The sequence below is a fragment of the Quercus suber genome, unplaced genomic scaffold, assembly GCF_002906115.3.
Source record: "Quercus suber isolate HL8 unplaced genomic scaffold, Cork oak 2.0 scaffold_70, whole genome shotgun sequence".
NCBI classification, from domain to species: Eukaryota; Viridiplantae; Streptophyta; class Magnoliopsida; order Fagales; family Fagaceae; genus Quercus; species Quercus suber.
The window spans coordinates 1,654,004-1,674,797 of record NW_027069535.1 but is presented as its reverse complement, the minus strand read 5'-3'; the positions used below and the strand labels follow the sequence as shown (position 1 = coordinate 1,674,797).

General features: G+C 36.9%; 1 pseudogene; it reads right to left on the bottom strand.

Annotated features, from left to right (window-relative positions):
• Window positions 1-16,873: 16,873 nt before the first annotated feature.
• Window positions 16,874-20,794, bottom strand: part of LOC111983312 (probable flavin-containing monooxygenase 1) — a 19,673-nt pseudogene continuing 15,752 nt past the window's right edge.

The window sequence follows — 20,794 nt, the reverse complement described above, 5'->3', positions numbered from 1 at the left end:
CACTGGCGTCATCAATAACCGAGGAGATACCTTAGCTAATTAAGGTGGAGATTGTTCCAGAGCCGAGCATCAAGGTAGCAAGTGGTATGGGGGCTGCAGGGACCGATGTCACAACAGTTACAACACTTGGGCCATGCTGGATGGACCTTATCATTGACTTCTTGGCTGAGGACCGAGTCCCGCTTGATGAAAAGGAAGGTAACAAGATCCGCAGAATGGCCCTTTGGTATTGGATATCCAAAGATCGGAAGCTATATCGAAGATCCTTTGAGGGGCCATACCTTTTGTGCTTACACCCAAAGAGAGTGGGCGAACTTTTAGCCGAGCTGCATAATGGAGTGTGCGGCAATCATATAAGAGGACATTCATTGGCACACCGGACGATGACTCAAGAATTTTGGTGGCCTCAAATGCAAAAGGACGTCACCGACTACGTGCGTAAGTGTGAGTGGTGCCAGAAACATGCCCCCCTAATCCATCAGTCGGTAGGCCATTTGAACCCAATCAGCAATCCCTGGCCTTTTGCACAATGGGGGCTGGATATACTCAGCCCATTTCCCCTGGCAACAGGTAACCGAAGATTTTTTTTTGGTGGCTGTCGACTATTTTACCAAATGGGCACAGGCGGAAGCTTTGGCCAATATTCGGGACGTGGATATAAAGAAGTTCATGTGGAAGAATATAATCACAAGATTTAGGGTGCTGAACTCCCTTATATCAGACAATGGACTGCAATTTGACAGCCGAGCATTCCGTGAATTTTGTGGTGATCTCGGCATCAAAAACAGATATTCCACTCCAGCATATCCCTAAGGTAATGGCCAAGCCAAGGCTGTAAACTAGGTAATCGTGAACGGGTTGAAGAGAAGGCTGGAAGGTGCAAGGGGTTACTGGGCCGAGGAGCTGCATAATGTCTTGTGGGCGTACCGGACAACTCCTAGGTGATCCACGGGGGAGACCCAGTTTTCTCTCACGTACAGAGCGGAAGCCGTGATACCAGCTGAGGTAAATCTATGCAATGCTCGAGTTGTGGGATTTGATCCTACCCAAAACGATGAGATGATGGTTGAATGCTTGGATAGGTTGGAAGAATGCCATGAAGCGGCGACTATACAGCTTGCGGAGTACCAGCAAAGGCTTGCCCGGAGATACAGTTGAGACGTAAAAATGAGGGAGTTTGGCGTTGGAGATTTAGTCCTGAGAAGGGCCGTGGGGAATATGCGAGATACGAATGAGGGAAGTTGGCAAAAACATGGGAAGGGCTCTATAGGGTTATTGCCATCGCTGGCGTAGGGGCGTATTACTTGGAAGACCTGGACAAGAAACCATTGCCTTGGCTGTGGAACGTCCGTAATCTAAAGAGGTTCTATCACTGATCGGTTGTACGCAGAGTTGCAAGTTGAATGTACTATCGTGTATTTGGTTTACTGATATGAATGATAATGTTTACTCATGCAGACTTATGTTATTCAATTCCTGCTTCTCGGTTCGATCCTTGTCGAAACCTGCTTCTCGATTTGATCCCTATCATCGAGCAGGTGGAAACCTTATTCTAGAATTTTTCTAAGGACAGAAACCTGCTTCTCGGTTTGATCCCTATCACCGAGCAAGTGGAAACCTTGTTCTAGATTTTTTCTAAGGACAGAAACCTGCTTCTCGGTTCGATCCCTATCACTGAGAACGTGGAAACCTTTTTATAGAATTTTTCTAAGGACAAAAACCTGATTCTCGGTTCGATCCCTATTACCGAGCAAGTGGAAATATTATTCTAGAATTTTTCAAAGGGCAGAAACCTGCCTCTCAGTTCCTTTTGTCGAGCCCGAGGAAACCATACATTAAAAAACCCTCCCTAAGGTCGAGCTGGTGGGAATCTTATGATAAAATGTAATAAGGCCAGAAGCCTTCCGCCAACCCGACTTATGGCTGTCAATACCTTGATATTTGCCTGTGGGAGGCAACATGTGCTGTAAGGTTTCTGAGTGCTGAGGCACCGGCTAGTGCGATTCCCTCAAAATGATCTACCTCACCTGTTCATCTGGAGCATACACATAAACGAAAATATAGAGATGCAACATGAAGGCTAGCGTATTACTAAGCATTCCTAAGATCATTGTTCGAAAAATAAACCACAATCAAAATCAAACTTAGAACAAAAAAAAAAAAAAAATTGTTTTGACACCAAAACCTGGTGACACAAAGACAAAGGCCGGAAATTAAAAAGTGTTTAGTTGCCACAGCCTGGCAACGAAGGCAAACCGTTTTAGAAATGAAAGTTACTTAAAACAAAGTACATTAAAGTAAAGCAGATTTGGAAATCACTCAGAAAGATCCACGAGATTTTTTTTTGGCTATTATTTCATGGGACTAACGTTCGGGTGCAGGGTTTTGGAACTCAACGTTTTCGCCAGATTGGTCTTCGGTACGAGGGTCACTGGTAGCTTCCGTTCTGATCAACTTTACGTGAGCATCAATTTGCTCCACCAACTCCCTCAAGCTGTCTGTCTCTTCTTCATCAACGGGTCCCGTAGGGTTCGACAGAGCTAGAGAAGAGTCCGGAAAGGGAATCTTGTGGGGGTCCCTTAGGAGAGAATCTTCGGGCACTCTTAAAGCTTGCAGGGCAGCCATCCAGCCATCTTGAAAAGACAACTACCTAGCTTCCTTGACGACCGGTTCCACGCCCCTCTCGGTATCCGCGAACCCTTCATCGTACCATTTATTCTCACAAGCCTCCAAAGCCACTCGCAAGTCGGCAATTTCCTCGGCTAAGGCAGCATTCTCGCTCACCGTTTTAGCTAGCTTCAGTTCAAGTTCGTTCTGCTTTGTTTCTAGATTCGCTGACCTCTCTTTTGCCAAAGGTCAGGCCTTCTCAGTGGCATCTGCGACTTTGGCTTTGTCCTTTGCCGTTTTAGCAGCCGCCTCCCTGCCAGTCTTTTCTCGGTCAACATCCTGAGCAAGGTCCTTCACCCGTTTGTTCAGGATGTGAGCTAGCTGAGCGGCCTGACGAAACGACGATAATCAGCACGGCAAAGAAACAATATGTACAGCAGTAATAGGAATGTGTGCGAAAATAAAAACACAAGGGAAGATGAGTTACCACAATGGTGTGCCACTGAAGCCTCCTGCCCATGGAGTCATCGGTCCCCTCTGCGAAGGCACTTATATTCTCGGGCAAAAGGAGGCCGTGTGCCAAGCATTGGGCTACATGGCCCCCTTCTCCCTTCTCCCACACTCGTACACTGGCGTTAGCGTACAAAGGCTTGCCGTCCAGCTCAAATGAGGGCTCCCATTCTGGTACAGGTCGGGATGAAGACGCCACATTGGTCCCCACTTGGGTCGGGGGCTCCTGGACAACCACATCCCTCGATGGTTGAATGGGAGTTTGGATTTGAGCCTCGCTTGGGCTGGTAAAAGTCTGTATTGTGGTCCTTTTTCTTTTGCGAGCTCGCGTGGGAGGGGGATGATGAGGAGGATGAGCAAGAGGAGTCTGGCCAAGTCCCTGGACTGGCTGCTCTTGCTTGGTCTGACGTGCGTCGGGAATGAAGCGACTAACTGTTAGAGTCTTGCGGGTCACCATTTCTTCACCAATGGAATGAGTTCTGGAAAAGTTACTTGATTCTGTAGTAGCGTGTTCGGCTTCTCGGTTGACAGGGGCTTCTTGTAAGGCAGGGGCCTCACGGTTAATAGGGGCTTCTCGTTGAAGGGCTTCGTGAGCACGTTCTCGGAGGTGTCGAGACACTATTTCGGTTGACTCATCTCTTATAGGACCGAGCTCATTCGAGCAAGTGTACCGCCGGCCAACGTCACGAGCTTCACCTGTTGTAAAATTTAGGGGGAGGAAGTTCGCGTGACGAACGTCTGTGTAGGAGAGAAGGGGGCTATCTACTATGAGGGCTTGACCAAATGGTTGCCAGGTAGTGTACATAGGATCTACACCGAGAATGAGATGGGTCGCTTGAAGCTGCCTGTCCCGGTGAACAAAATTCTCAGACCGGAGTATGAAATTTAGATCACGTACATAGACTGTTCTGATGTCTTGAGTAAACACCGAACCGTCTGCAACAAAATGGAACAAGTCAGTATTTACGCAAGAAATGCAGTGACGAGAAGGAGGAAGCAAACAAATCAAAAAATGGCACTAACCCACTTCACGCCATGAGAGAAGGGGGAAGGGGGGACACCACTGGCAAACCAGTTACCGCGTACCTGGATGAATTCTCTGGCAGAATTTTTATTAGAGTCCGGCAGACCTAAAATTAGCCGTACTCTCATGTCTCTAACCTTTAAATAATAATTGGTTTTCTTCTTTCCACACAAGTTGTACATGTGGTTTATGTTATGATGGTCTAATTGCAGACTAAACGTTTGATTTAGCCTACTCACACAACTCACTACTTGGTAAAAATTGGGGGGGAGTTGGTCGGGACACAACCCATAATACCTAAGGGTGCTAAGTAAAAGAGGGTCAATGGGAAACCTAACCCCACCCTTCAGAATTGACATTAATGGGAAAAAGGTAGCATTCGCCCCTCTGTGGAAAGCAATGTCACTTTCATGGCAATACACCACTTCCACATCATCAGGAATGTTATAATCCCGCCTAAAGGTAACTAAGGATGCCTTAGAGTTCAACAAATGAGCAATAACCCATCTTAAATTCTAAATAATTAGAAGGAACTTGGGAAAATAAATTGAAGCGATGAAAAAGGGAAGGAGACTTACTTTTGGCTCTAAAGGAGAGGTGGATTCTGGGAGTGGTGAACAATAGCCCAGTGGGTGCTTGATAGAGAGAAGTTTCAGAAAATAAGGAGTGAAAAAGTAAGAAAATGGGTTGAAATGGGCTATTTATAAGTGCCAGGAGAGAAAGGACGTTGGTTAATAGGGGTTAATTGGCAATACTGATGCGTGGAAAAAGAGAAAAAACCTTACAGATACCAAGGGCGAATGACGCGCGTGCACCTCGGTTCACGAATTGGCAAGCAATGATGACAGCTGAGTTAGAAGGCCAGACATGACGTGCCTTTTGAGAAACACATTCAATGGATATCTAGAACTGCCCAAGTTGCATCTATTGAGTTTCTTGGGCGAGCGATTCCTCTTTGGCTCTTTGATTCGTTCTTGAGGAGACAAGCATGAATCAAGGGGGGAAGGGGGGGGGGGGGGCTAATGTGGGGTCCTATGGCACGTGGGCTTGCATAGGCCTTGGATCATGGGTCAATGATAAGGCCCGAGGGCCTGACATTATCACCACCCAGGTTCCAACCTAAGCCCACTAAAGCTATGAGCCCGGGCCAAGTATTGTTTAAAGACCCGAGTTGTAGCCCAGGAAGGGTGTGGTCACATGGGTAAATGCCCAGTTAGTCTTGCCGAGAAATATTGCGGTTGTTCGGCCATATCGCCCTTTACATGCTCAGCAATACCTTAGGGAGTAACGCTGCCGAGCACATCTACTGAAGTGGGAACTATTTCCAAAGCCACTTCTACCTGAACTCCCACTTACCACTAACAATATTGGACTTCTCATTGCACTAACGTCGAAAGTAATCATGTTCATCCCATTGGTAGCTCGCTATAAATAGGAGAACCAAAGGAAGAAGAAGGGGTTTTTTTTTGGGGAAGGGGGAGAGAGAAGGAAGGCCAAAAAGGGAGGAAGGACAGAAATGGAAAGCAGAGAATTAGAAAAGGCAACACAGGAAGAGAGAAAAGTAACCTCATTGAGGCTCTGTGTTAAGGACTACCCAATGTAGGAAATCCAAACCCACCAAACAAATAAGTTATGCGCCCAAGTGAAGCCCGATCCAATAGTTCCATCCTTGGTGCGATACAAGTTTTATATATGAGAAATTATTGTGTACTCCCAGAGTACCATAAATGCGTACCCCCTTCTCTCACATGAATGATGAGTTTTACTAATTAAATTCATGGTAGGACTTACCATTCATGTGAGAGAGGAGAATACACATTTATGATACTCCGGGAATACCTAATAATTTTCCTTTATATATATATGTATGTATGTATGTATGTATGTATGAGAGAGAGAACACTAATTCATACATTTATTCATAATTCAATAATTCATACATTTATTTATAAAGATTTGGTTAAAATTTTTGTTTGATAGGACAATACATTCATAACATCCCATATATATATATATATATATATGAAATGGGTTCAAGTTACACCTGGTGTAACTCTTGTAAAGTTACACATTTTTTACACCGTAGATTTGTAAGTGATCTAACGGCTAAAAAAATATCATTAAATGCTATTACTTTCCATCTCATTCACAATTAATACTAGTATTTTCTCTCTCTCCTTATTTATTGTTTTTTACTTGATTAAAGGGCACACTGCCATTTTTAACAACTTACATTTCTATACTTGAAAAATAAAATAAAATATACAACAAAAATATCTGAGATAGATAATCAGTGAGAAATAGAATGGTCAAGTAACTTCAGCTAAGTACTTGGAAATAGTAGTTCATTTTTTATTTGATCGATTGAGAAGAACAAGTTCATTTTCAATTAGACTAGAACTAACTCTCTCCTTATTTCTTTTGTTGGACAAAATTGGCCTATGCCCTTTTCACCTACATTTTGGAACTTAGCCTCCATGAAGTCGAGTCATAGGTAAAAAAATTGCTTATAACTCAATTTCATGGAAGTCGAGTTCCAAAACGCCACTATAGGTTCTTAAAACGTCATTATAGGCTTCTTAAAACGCCACTATAGGGCTCCAGGAATTTTTTTTTTTTTTTTTTTTAAACTCGATTTTGAGAAAATCGAGTTAGAAAATATGGGCATTTTCTTAATTAGTTTGGGAAGGGAGGACATAAGGTTATATAATTTGGGCGAAAAGGGCAAAGGGCAATTTTGTCCTTCTCTTGTTACCTGTGCTAGAGGTTGACATGCCAAGGGAGTAAAAATTGAGTGTAGTTCTTGATAGAGTTGNATCTTCTGCTGCTTCTTCTTGTTAATCCCAAATCCGCTAAACTTTCTCACAAAAGTCTTCCACTTGGGCCGGCTGATACTATTGATATTTGCCTAACCTTATTCAGTTTATTCTTCCACCATGATTCCTGAGTTCTCCCTTTTGCTGCAAAGATATTTGCTTTCGTTGTCATTTCTTTTCCTCTGTGGTTTGAACCCAAAAGTTGAAAACAACCACACCTTGACCCAGAAGTAGAATCATCATCACAGTTATGCATAGCTTCTCCTTCTTCATTCTCCTTTAATGGCTCTTCATAAAGGGCAGCCACGTTTGTGTATGTGTGTTTTGCCAGAGAGATTTATGAGAAACTAGAGAAGTTTTAAACAATAAGTATGGAGAGAAACAAAACTGTTATTAATTAAGTGAATAATGTGTAAATCAATTAGCATTTAATGCTATTTTTTTGACCGTTAGATCTTTTGAAAATCAATGACTTAAAAATGTGTAATTTGAACTCATCTCATATATATATATATATATATTCTTGAATTAGGAGGAAAACCTAGTCTATTCAAAGTCAAGTGTTATTTCAATCAAATATGTGAAACATTGGCATTTACTAACTTACCAAGAAAACCTGGTTTGTTCAAAGTCCAAGTGTTATTTCAGTCAAAGATGTGAAACATTGGCATTTACTAACTTACCGTGTTTAGTATATATAAATATAATAAGAGAAATGCTAACGAGTGCCCTTAGGGCACTAGTTAAGAATCCAGTTAAAGAAAGTTTTGATATCATTTTTATGGGAAATGAAAAAAGCTGTCAAAACATTAATTACTTTTTTTTTCTTTTTCCATAAAAACTTTCTTTAACTGGATTCTTAACCAGTGCCCTAAGGGCACTTGTTAGTATGACCCATATAATAATAATCTATATAAAGTCAAAGGCATCTAACTTTTGGTTGATCTTATGATATATTGTTACATTAGATTTTGAGGTCCACAAATTTATATGTTAATATTCTAAGATATTTTTATTTAAATTCTATTACATGTTTAAATTTTCAATTAGAATCTTGACTCAATGTATTTTCTTTAAATAATACTTCTTTTGTCCCAAATTTTTAGATCTTGCTCTATTCCATTTTAACTTTTAAGATATCCCAAAATAAAGTTATTTTTGAAAAGTCAAAAAATAAAGTTTCTTAACATACTCTTCAATCGTCACTTTATTCAAAAAGTCAATACTCTTTTGTTCACTAAAGTTTAAAAAGAAAAGTTAACAGATGTAATGCTCTGACGGCATTCGTTAATCGGACTCAAATTTAAATTAAGAGATCAGTTATGAAAGTGTGTACATTTTAAAGCAAAAGACAATAAATTAAATGATATATGTAAATCCAGTCATAATAAATACCTATTAATGATCACCATAATTATATATTTAATAGTTCAATATAAAAGTGCAACATAATAAACACTTATTTATACTTACCATAACTATAAATTTAAGAGTTCAATATAAAAACAAAATCATAATTGAGAAATGATATGTCTACAACATTTTTACAACAAATCCTAAGTGGCAGGTTGTTACTGGTTGTTATTGTTAGGACAAAAAAGTAATCTTAGTGTTAGTTTTAAATTTTAACCAATAACAACTAACCGCTGTGATTTGTTGTAAAATTGTTATAGATGTAGCATCTCTTATCATAATCAATACTTATTAATGACTATTATTAATTATCATTTTTTTTAGAAACATTAATTATCATACTTAATATTTCATATACAAACAAAATCATAGTAAAAAAGAATCTAAAGATGTGTTTAGTTGGGTGGATTTTAGGGAGGATCGTAAAAAAAAAAAAACGGAGAGAAATGAGAAAGAAAAGAAATTTCTTAGTGTGTTTGGTTGGGTGTATTTGTGGGTGGAATACTGGTGAGGTTAAAGTGCTTTTTTTCCAAACTCACTAAAATGTTTTCTCTCTAAATTGGGGAAAATACTAAAGAGAAAACTGCATAAAAAGATAAGGATCAAAAAGTCCATGTGTGCACCTCTACGCATAAACGGTGATTTTTTTTTTTTTTTTTTTTTTTTTTTTCATTTGATATTTCACTTTTTGTCTCATGGTCATTTGTCTCGGTTTGTTTGTTTTTGCTACTATTGTTTTTTTTTTTTTTTTTTTTAAATATTTTTTTATTTTATTTTTTGATTTGTTTCTGTCAACGGATGTGTTGTTCAAATAAAAAAGTGGGTTTTTTATTTTTATTTTTTGAACTAACTGGTGGCTTTCACCTCTAATATATATAAAATAAAATAATATGATATAGTGGAAAATATATTTTTTATCCAATGATTAAAAAAAAAAATTTGTTATATTATATAGTAGGGACATATAAATAAATTTATACATTCTTTATTTTCTACCCTCTCATTTTTTATCACAATCAAATAAATGAGTTTTCCATCTTTCTACTTTTCTATCCTCTCAATCAAACATATACAAGAAAAAACTATATTTTTCTATTTTTCTACTTTTCTATTCATTTCTTATTTTCTAATCTCTCACTTTTTCACCTCTCAAACCAAATAGACCCTAAAAGATTCCTCTTTCTCCCTCTCTTTCTCTGCAAGTGGATCTATGGTTGTCTAGACTGCTCTTGGTTCTTGTTCTGTTACTGGAGTTCACCGGAGTCATGAAACCCTCGATTGAGCCCTTCTAACGGTGAACGTGCGTCTCTAGTGCGGAGTTGAAATGGTTACCTAGCTAGCTCCTATATTAGAGATGACTAATGGATAAAAAAAATTCTAAGAATATAACATTCCAATGTGGCTTGTAAAATATGGTATTGTTGAAATTATATCCATTTTCTTATATCGATTTTGACACTAATATAATACCCCACTGTTTGAGCCTGGATTATCTTCTCTTCTTCTTTTGATTTATTTATTATAACATTTTAGCTTATTTGTATATGTATACCTTTAAAAAGACTAATTTTTTTTTCTCTCACATGTATAATGTATTTTTGTCAATTAGCAGAAAATAAGCAAATAAGCATTAAGTAAAAATCTTTGTATTCATGTAATGATATGGCCCTCACTTAGTGAGTTTGGGCTTTATACATAATATTAATTAAATGATCAAATTCATTATTTCTTAAACTTTTGGAACAATAAATAATTTGAATAACAATTAAATGAATTGAAACTAACCCTTATAGTTTAATATTGTTCACAATATTGTTTATTAGTGTTTTACCTTCTATTTAAAGTTCGGCAAAATTTGGAGGAAAATGCCAAGAGCGTTATGGTTTAATGATACTGTAAAGTTTCGCCCATGACATGGAATTTGGTACATAATCTTTAGATCTCTTCACTCCCACTTGCTGTAAGGAAAAAAAAAAAAAAGGTAAAGTAACCAAATGAGATAGTTTCATTTTTGTAAGAGGTCCCAAAATTGGAGCATGTAATTTGGACAAGGGAACAATTAAATTGATGTAATTTCAATATTCAAGTGAAATAAAACATTTCCTTAAACTCTATAAATTTGGCTGCAAATTGGTAAGTTTGAATCTTGAGAAATAATGGACTAAAAAGTCAATAATAATTGTGTAAAGTAATCATGATATTACATCAATATGTTAGACTTTTTTTAGAGTTGGCTGCTTGTGTGGTGTATCTTTTTTTCTTTTTAGCTACAGTGTAGTGTATCTATTTGAAAATTGGATAAGGTGATCCTTGGCATTTTTTATTTCATTGCTAGAGATTTATTTTTATTTATTTATTTATTTTTGAGAATCCATTGCTAGAGATATGGCAACTAATTCTCTTCATATTTAATGTGAAAGGTTGACACCAACCGCTAAATCCTGTGATATTTTAATACAATTTTTTTTTTCTTTTAAAAAGCTTTTATTTATTAATGCCATATTCTTTTATGTCTATAGAAACGTGCAGATCATCGGAGTGTGTTTGCCATAAATTTATTGAGAAGCCATCTAAGGTCCAGTAAGATGCATAGAGAGGGCGTTTGGGTTCGGCGTCCACGTTTATCATTTCAGCGTTTTTTTTTTTTTTTTTTTTTTCCTGTGCATGAACAGTAATTTCACATAAATTTACTGTACAGGGACAAAAATTACTGTTTATCACTGTTTATGCACTGTTTACGCAATAAAAAATATTAAAAATAGGTTCCACGATACTATTTACACATTTAAAAATTATTTTACTACAGTGTTTTCAGTTTTTAATTTTCAGTTTCAGTAACAATAAGTTCAATCCAAATGAACCCAGAGATTGGGATTAGAAGATGCTACTATTTTCCATCAATGATAGAGTTGAAACATTAATTAATATATTTTTAAATTTTTTTATGATTAACATTAATTAACTCATTCTGTACTTTAAAAAAAAAAAAAAAAACTTAAATGACCTGTCCTCCTGAACCTCTGTGGCACGTTGACATCATAATTTTCTATTCATATATTTTATTGCTTTAGCTTGGCCATAGTTAGGTAAGGAGCAAAAGGAAAATAATTCTGAGTTGTACACATTTTTATTTGAAATTTCTCTGTACTTCAATCTTGCCATTTTGGCATCTTGAAGATGGTTTCTAGAGATTTTCCACATGGTTTGGGAAGTTTTAAGCATGTAATTTAACATTTTTGAAAACTTCTTTTAGACCCCTGGTTAATTATGTGAATTAATTGACAATTAATTAACCTAAGCCTATTGGGTGATTACAACTTTGAATAATTAATTTAGCCATAATAAATCAAGATTTTTAGATTCGAACCATTCAATGAACTCTAAAAATTAGATGTTTAAAGTTTTTAAAGTCAGACTGAGGTCTAATCATAGTGACATCATAATTATTTTAATAATTTATTAATATAAAAATAATAAAATATATATACAAAATTTAAAAATTTTAATTAAAATAATATATATAAAGGGGTTAAAAAATATTTTATTTAAAGAAAAGATGATATTTTTTGCAATTTATTACAAAAATGATAAAATATCTCTTATATTATTTAAAATATCTCAATTTTATTTTCAAAAAAAAAATCTCAATTTTCTTTCATTTTATCTACCCGGCCCACTCCCCAATTCTTTTTCTCCTCATTCTTGTCTCATTCATTCACGTGTTCCCTTCTTGCCTTATTCTCTCTAGTTTTTATTTTTATTTTTTATAAATTGTTCTCTCTAGTCTTATCAATTAACAAATCGCAATATTCTCATTCTCACATTCAAAACTTCATCCTTACCGTCAATTCAAAATGATATCTTTACTTCTTTAGCTTTCTATCTTCTCTCTTCTAGTTCTAGCCGCCCTTCCTTTTTTTTTTTTTTTTTTTTTTTGATCACCAACTTGGAAAGATTTTCATTAAACTGAACTATCACACATATTGGGTACATCTTTGAGAACTTGTTCAGCTATATTGGGTGGGTATCCTCAACCTAAATGATACAATCATACACGGACCTAGCCTTCCTAGCCGTTATATGCGCTGCTGCATTCCCCATCCTGCGCATATGAACAGCCCTCCAAGCCTTGAAGCAGCGAAGACTTAGCAAAACTCCTTCAATTACTTTGGATATGGCCATGGAACAGCATCCGGGTTCAGCAAAGTAGAAACCACCACCAGCGAATCACTTTCAATCTCAATCTCCCTCAGCCCCAAGTCCCAAGCCAGCAAAACTCCCTCTTGCACAGCCCGAGCTTCTGACTCCAGAGCTTTCAGAGGCAGTTTGACCCGTTTGCTCAAAGCCCCCATCAAAAGACCTTCATCATTTCTAATAACAATCCCAACACCACAGCATCCAATATCTTTAAATACGGCACCATCTGCATTAACTTTGTACCAGCCATTTCTAGGAGGGACCAATGAGGGACGGAAGCATCTGGAGGCCTACTGGGGTTGAGATTTTCCTGCTTGATTTCTTTCAAATAGTCTGCTATTTCCTTTGTAATTCTGGCTGCTGTTTTACACTTCTCTCCATGCTTGACTGCATTCCTGTGATTCCACAAGCTCCATGCCGTGACAGCAAAGGACTCCCAGTCAATGTCAGGCTTTCTCTCCTTGATCTCCCAAACAACTTCAATAAACTCCTGCATCTGAATGGGAAGGGAAGGTAATTTTAGTCTTATTCATTCCACACCTCTAATGCAAACTTGCAACCCCACAGCACATGCCCCGAGGACTCGCTTGAGCCACATTGGTCACAATAGTCTTCAATGCTTATTCCTCTAGACTTTAAACGTTGTTTTGTCGGAAGAATATTTCTGCAAGAGCGCCACATAAATGTTTAATCTTGTTCGGACATTTTAGATTCCAAATCATTTTCCAAAGAGATTGCATTTGTGACCTGTCAGAGGATCCCCCCCCCCCCCCCATCCACCTTAGTGCTACGCGCTTTCAACCATTTTTGGGCCACCTTATATGCACTTTTAACTGAGAATTTGCCATTTTTGGTCCATGCCCAGATTAATGAGTCATTCAAGCGGCGAGGGCTAATGGATATCCTAAGAATAGCCTCGGCTTCATGAGGAAGGAAGGAGTGTCTCACTTTATCAACATCCCACGACCCTGTAGTAGCATCCAGCAGGCAGGCCACCTTATCAGAACCTAAATGGACCTTCGGACTGACTAGTTTGAAGGAATCCGGAGTGGGTATCCACCTATCCTTCAAAATGTCAACGTGCTCTCCATTTCCAATAAGCCACCTGGACCCCATCTCCACAATCTCCTTGGCTGCCATAATGCTTCGCCAAATATAGGATGGTCTCCTTCCTAATTGAGCTTCCTTAAAGGTTCTATCCGCGAAATACTTCGCCTTAAGAACCTTATGGGCTAGAGAGTTGGTGTTTTGTTGGATTCTCCACCCTTGTTTTGCTAGGAGGGCAAGATTAAACGCTCTAAGGTCCCTAAAACCCAAACCACCTTCCTCCTTTGGCGTACAAAGCTTCTCCCATGCAACCCACGCCAATTTCCTCTCTTTATTTTTCTGCCCCCACCAAAAGTTGCTCATCATAGAGTTTAAGTCTTTGCAAAGCGAGTGTGGAAGCTTGAAGCAACTCATTGTGTACGTAGGGGTTGCTTGGGCCACTGCCTTGATTAGAATTTCCCTCCCCGCACTTGATAGCAATCTACCCTTCCAACCGGCAATCTTCCTCCCCACTTGGTCCTTTATGCGATTAAAAGCCTTTCTTTTGCCTTTTCCTACTAAAGGAGGCAAGCCAAGATACTTTTCATGGTGTTGGATAACATGAGCCCCGAAAATCTGCTTCACTTGGTCTTGGGTTTCTCGCTTGGTATTCTTACTGAAAAATAAGTAAGTTTTTTCCTTGTTTAGTTGCTGCCCCGATTCGGTTTCGTATGCCTCTAGCACTTTAAGCACCTTACTGCCCTCATTCACTATTGCTCGGCAAAAAACAATGCTATCATCCGCGAAAAATAGGTGAGATATTTGTGGAGCACCTCTGCATACAGCAACTCCCCGAATATATCCTTGCTCTTCTTCTTTCCTTAACATGGCAGAAAGCCCCTTGGCACATAACAAGAATAGATAGGGAGAGATTGGGTCTCCTTGCCTTAACCCCCTCGATGGAACAATACTACCTTTGGCCTCTCCATTGATTAAGACCGAATAAGTGACAGTGCTAATACACATCAACATAAGAGAGATCCATCTCTCACTGAACCCCAATCTTCGCATAATAACTTCCAAATACTGCCATTCCACCCTATCGTAAGCTTTACTCATATCTAGCTTTAGGGCCATCAACGAATCTTTACCTTTTCTCCTTCCATTTATGCAGTGCATGGTTTCAAAAGCCATCATTACATTGTCTGAAATTAGCCTTCCCGGAACAAAGGCACTTTGGGACTCGTTAACCACTTCTGCAAGAATTTTTTTCAATCGATTCGCAAGAACTTTGGAGATTATTTTATAACTCACATTGCAAAGACTGATAGGGCGGTACTCAGTGATTTGTTGGGGAAATTTAACCTTTGGAATGAGGCAGATGAATGTTTCATTGAGTCCACTAGGCATCACACCCGAATTGAGGGTTTTTAAAACACATTCAGTGACTTTTGGCCACTAGTCCACTAGGCATCACGCCCTTCCTAATAGTCTGATACCGTGTTCATTTTTATTTTCTTTCTTCCTTTTGGTTAGCTCCAAGAATGCCTACAAAACATCTTTTCGAAAATGCATGATTCAACTTCTATTCTAGAAAATCTAATGCCAGCATAAGTTTGCTCTTCATTTTCCATTACTTTATTAATTCATTCTCTCTAATCTGTATTACTCTTGCCCTTTTCTCTCTCCCTCCACTCTCTTGGTCTCTCACTAAACAGTGAAATCCAGTGATGTAGTTGACAAACGAGATGAAAGTTGGAGATTTTTAGCAAAATTATGTGGGGAAGAAAATCGGAAAACCCGTGCCCGGTTCCACAAACTGGACGGTTTGACCGGGATTTGAACGGTTTGCTGCAAATCAGAGAATTCCGGTTTTTTATGTTTAAAACCCAGATTGATGGCCGATTCCCGATTAATCTGGTCTAATCGTATGGTTCGGTCCAGATTTCAAAATTATGTAATAAATACCACATTTGAAAATCAAAGGGCCAAACATAAGAAACACGAGTCAAATGCCTTAAAGCTCAATTAGCAGATCTTAGAGTTTCTAATAGAGATGTTCAAGGTTCTAGTCTCCTTTTTCCTGTTGTACAAATCAAATTATAATTTTAAATAAATAAAAACACAAAAAAAAGAACACAATTTTGGTGATGAAGTAAAAATTGATGGAGAACATTCTAAAGGAAAAACCATTAAGGGTCACCTCTATCCTAAGTAATATTGCAATTCGCTATAAGAAAAGAAGTTTTACAATCAAGTTCAAAAGCTTGACCATTAACACCACTCGGTAGTTTAACTTATTGATGAGATCTTACACTAGTTCCAAAACTTTTGAACTTTTCATATATGAATCTTTTTCACTAACCTATCTGTAATAATGATCAGCTTGTGTAAAGACTAGGGATATGAGTATATATCAGTTGTAAATTTTAATTCTGAATAGTGAATTCTTTTTGTGGGGTTAGGATTTTAACCTCCATAGGGTTTTTTTTTTAATGAATGCGTTCATAGGTTTTTCACTTCATCACCAATTGATTGAGTTATTTATTTTACAACACTTTGATTATAATTGTTGACTTGTACTTTGTGGTTAATTAAGTGAAAATCAATTAAAACTTTTAATTAGTTAATTTGCAAAGTTGATTAATTCTAAGTAAAATCATCCCAAGGGGGGTCTAAGGCATCTTTTCAATGCTATCTTTTTCTTTCCTTTGAAGGGAACTAGGAATACCTAGACCTAGAGGGTGGTCCAAGTCTAGAGAAATCCAGGACCATTATGCACCACTGGCCCATAGAGTTTGGTCCAAACTAAGGCAGCAACTTTTAGATATGTCTATCAGTTTTTTCTGGTCTCTTGTCCGTTGGCTTCATTAAAAATCCTAGCACAGCCTAAAGTATCTGGAAATGGATTGTACCAAAAATATCATGGCACATAAAATCAGCTTCAACCAAAAAAATTTTTATTTTATTTTTTACTTAATAAAATCAGCTTTAATTTTGACAAATATTGCAAATTACTTTTACATAAAAATAAATTTCGCTAGAGAGCTAAGCACAAAACCATTTTACTTTATTCCTACATAAGGATTCATAGCACATAAAAACAAGGAAAATTATTGTTTCACATTCCTCATTTTACACCAGTTGTACACACTGCACACAAATTGTGGACATTCGTTGGAAAGTTTGGACATGATAGTGTGAAATGGGAGCGATACAAAGTGTAGTTGATGCATCCACAAGACCATGAATTAGAACTAGAAGCTGTAATGTGACCACTTTATGAAGAAACATAATCTAATGGGCCATAAGGCTCAAGCAATTCAGCAATGAATCCCTTCTTTCTTTTGGGGTTCCATCCCATGTCTTTGCACAGTTGATCTTTGTACCATATTTGAAAAGCACCAATGCAGGATCTCTTGTAGTATTGGCCAGAGTATGTCTTCATATATTCATCCCATATTTCCACATTTTTTTCCATGTCTTAAATGCTGGGCAATTTGAATGTGCCGTCAAGAAGCTCTGCCAGCCATCGGCATCTTATCTTGGAGGTGTACAAGTTTGAAATACTCTCTGAGAAACCAATTACCGCTAATTGTGGAATTCATGGATGAATGCATTTCTTGATAAATTGGAAATGTCATTTCCTTATTTTCATTACTACGTACTTTCAAAATGCATGAAGGTTTTAAATTGTTCAAGGAATCAAACAACAGCAATTAAGACTTGATCCCAAAATTTTGGAATTGATTATGGATAGTGTTGAAACTAAGTGTATCATATTATATTATAGAGAAACTACGAATGTCTAATTTTCATTCATCAATTTAGTATAAATATTAAGTCTTTAAAATTTTCAATGAATTGAATCAAGAATCTTCATATGATGTTAGTTTACTGCTATTAGCTAGTATGTTATTAACACAAATGCATTACATGTGTGCTTTACTGCTTTTGTGTGTATGTGTGTGTGTGTGTGTATATAGTTGTTTTTTTGTTGGGGGGGGGGGGGGGTCATTATGCAGATTAAACAAGAACTGAGTTGTTGAAGGAAACTATGCCTTGGTACAATTCCTAACTTTGCCAACCGAAGCTTCTTTTTATATAGCTTTCAACAAATTTGGAGAATGCCCATCTCTGTTTATATGATAAAAGGTTTTAAGCTTCTACTCTTAGGAGAGCCTTCTTCAAGTATAAAGATTAAAAATTATATTATGGCTATATAAAAACATTACAAAAAAAAGCCAAAGAAAATTTACCCCTGGTGAAAGAATTGTTGCCAGGAGACTTAGAAGAAAACCTTCACCAGGCTTCTGAATCAATAGCTCCGCAAAGCGATTAAGGTATAACAATGGTAAAGGCACACCCCAAGGAAAGAAATCAGGAACAATCCAATGTTCAGTCTTGTATAACACAGTACATGGATGCTCAATGCCTGCAAATTAAGTGTAAATCAATTAAAACAATATGTGCAAATCTGAGTAATGGAGCAGATAATTAAAAGTACTTTTCATGCATAAGCCAATTTAGTAAATTCTCCCTAGAAAATGACCTTACTGAAGTTGTTTTGTCTTTTGTAAAAAGCCTAAAAGTTCTACATTGTAATATAAGTGAAATTTATGTTTGATACCATTTGCCATTGAGCATTCCATAGCAATGTCCAAAACAGATTTTTGGAATCCCACAACAGTGACTTGCTTCCCTTTGATAAGCTTAGCTGCACTTTCATAATCCATGGCTGCATATTCCATGGAGTGTATCACCTTGCCATGAAAAATTTCTGGGCCTTGGTTTGGAGGAATCCTGGAATGTGGAATGTCACTAAATCGCCCAATGCTATGACAACCCTGTAATATAAACATGGCTTTAGTTTTGACTTTTGAGTGATCTGATGGGATGTATGTAGAGCCTACTTAACTATGTTGGCTATGTTAGGGTATAGGATCAAGGATTCAAATCCTCTAGATTTCCTAGGTACTTTACCACCTAAATTCCTTAAATCCTAACCATTCCTTAATGATTAATGGTCTAGATTCTGCTATGTCAGTATTCTACTAATAATAATCTTAATTGTTTTGCTTGCAAAATTATTTTATTATTTTAAGAATATTATTAGTGAAATGCTGACATGACAAAATCTTAACCATTAAATCATTAAGGAGTGTTAGGATTTAAGGAAATCTACTCGTAGAGTACCTTAGGAAATCTAGAGGATCTGAATCCTAGGATCAATGGTCTTGTGTAATTAATTATTAATGGGGGCTAAAATTCCGATGTTTGAGTTGCCCTAGTTTTGAGTGAATCACATAAATATAAGTGTTTGTGTGCATTAGTTTTTTTTTTTTTTTTTTTTTCTTCTAATTTATTTATTTATTTATTTTTATCTACATGCCATAGATTTAGGTTTAGTTTCCTATTTTCTAACATAATCCAATCTTAATTGGGTTATATTCAAAGTGATAACTTATTGATAATGGGGTATTTTTTGTGATGCTTCACATTTGTGGTTCAAAGTTCATCTCACCTCCCTTACTATCTATTGTATCCCAAAAAAAGAAAAATGAAAATCATATTGAAATGGAGCCGTGACCCAATCCATCTAATCATATCTATTGCCCAATGTCATCCCTTAAATGACTCTCTAGTTTAGTTAATATGTATGTATTTCTCATTTTTCAATTGAAATGAAAAACTGCTTCTATCCAGTAGAATTGCTTATAAAAATTTACTGGTAAGTGCTTATTGGTCCAATGTGCATTATTATGCCTTTTTCCGACTTTAGAGTTTGGTTCTTGACTTTGGAATTATTTAACCACCTTCTTTTTCAGCTGGCCACTTGAGATGGGAACCATCTTGAAAGATTGCAGGACATATACGATGCTCAAGTATGACATGACATACATTCTTTTAGAGGTGTTTCAGTTGTAACTTGCGGCTTTTGGTTACACATTCTTTTCAAGCTGATAGAAAAGTTTTTGGCTTTCAATTGGCATAATCTTGTATAAAGTAAACAAATTAAAGCAATGTGCTATCAATTAGAAATTTTGTTAATGAATTAGTTATTTTTGTTATTGTAAATGGTGCTTGCTAAATTTTCGTTTGTGCTTGTTAGATCATCATTCAACTTTTTAGTTATTATGTATGTTATTCTGTAGCAAAGTCTAGGTTTTTCTTTCCCGGGAGCAATGGTGCTCCAAAATAAGTGTTTAATTGAGACAACCTCGCTGAGAGTAGGTACTGTGATGGGTATTCTTCTAGGAAGTTCTTGTTTATACGCCTTAATTTTAGTTATTTCTGAATAAAAAAGAAAACAGAAAATAGTTGAAGAGATGCTTTATTATTATTTTTTTGATAATTGGACAGTGGGAGAAGGGGATTTGAGCCATGACTTTCCTTATGAAAACGAGTAGATCATTCATTGATTTACATAGCTCTTGGCAAGAGAAGTTTTATTTGACCATAATGAAAGTACATATGTTAACTATAAGTCCGAAAAATGAAAGAACTATCTTGCTAATGAAATAGCAACAACCTCTATATAACAAGGAAGATTAGTTATCAAAAAAAGAAAAAAAAAAGAAAAAAAGAAAAAAAAAAAGAATGATGATTAGGCTAACCCAAGGGTATGGTCCAGTGGTTTCTAGGCCTCATGTATCACATGAGGCTTTGGGTTCAAGTCTCCTAGCTTGGCAACACCTTGGGCCATTTACTCAAAACTCAGGAGTCCAAAAGTTCTATAAAATTAAAATGTTCTTGATTGAAAAAAAATATATGAAAGAAAGATCCTATCAGATAATTGAGAAGAAACCAGTTAAGAAGAAAGTATCGAAGAATAAGAAGCAAGCTGAGAAAGAACTGAAGCAAGAAGAAGAAAAGAACTAAACGACATCTACCAGATACAAGAGTATTTAAGTTAGAAACTAAACGACTTGTAGTTCTTGTTTGTAACTTTTATTCACTTTCATCTCACGTGCTATAACCGTCTCTCACACGTGTTGTAACTGAATTACAAACGGGTTGTTTAATTTGTTAAGTTTGTTACTCTCTGTTTTGGGGTTTTGGGCACAGAGGTGTATATAACCTCAAATAATGTACAGATTCATTTATCACAAAGATTAAGAGAAAGTTTCTCAATTCCTTTCTCCAATTCCCTCTTTGTGCACTCATAGAATTCTGTTATTCTTTTCTTTGTTTTGTTATA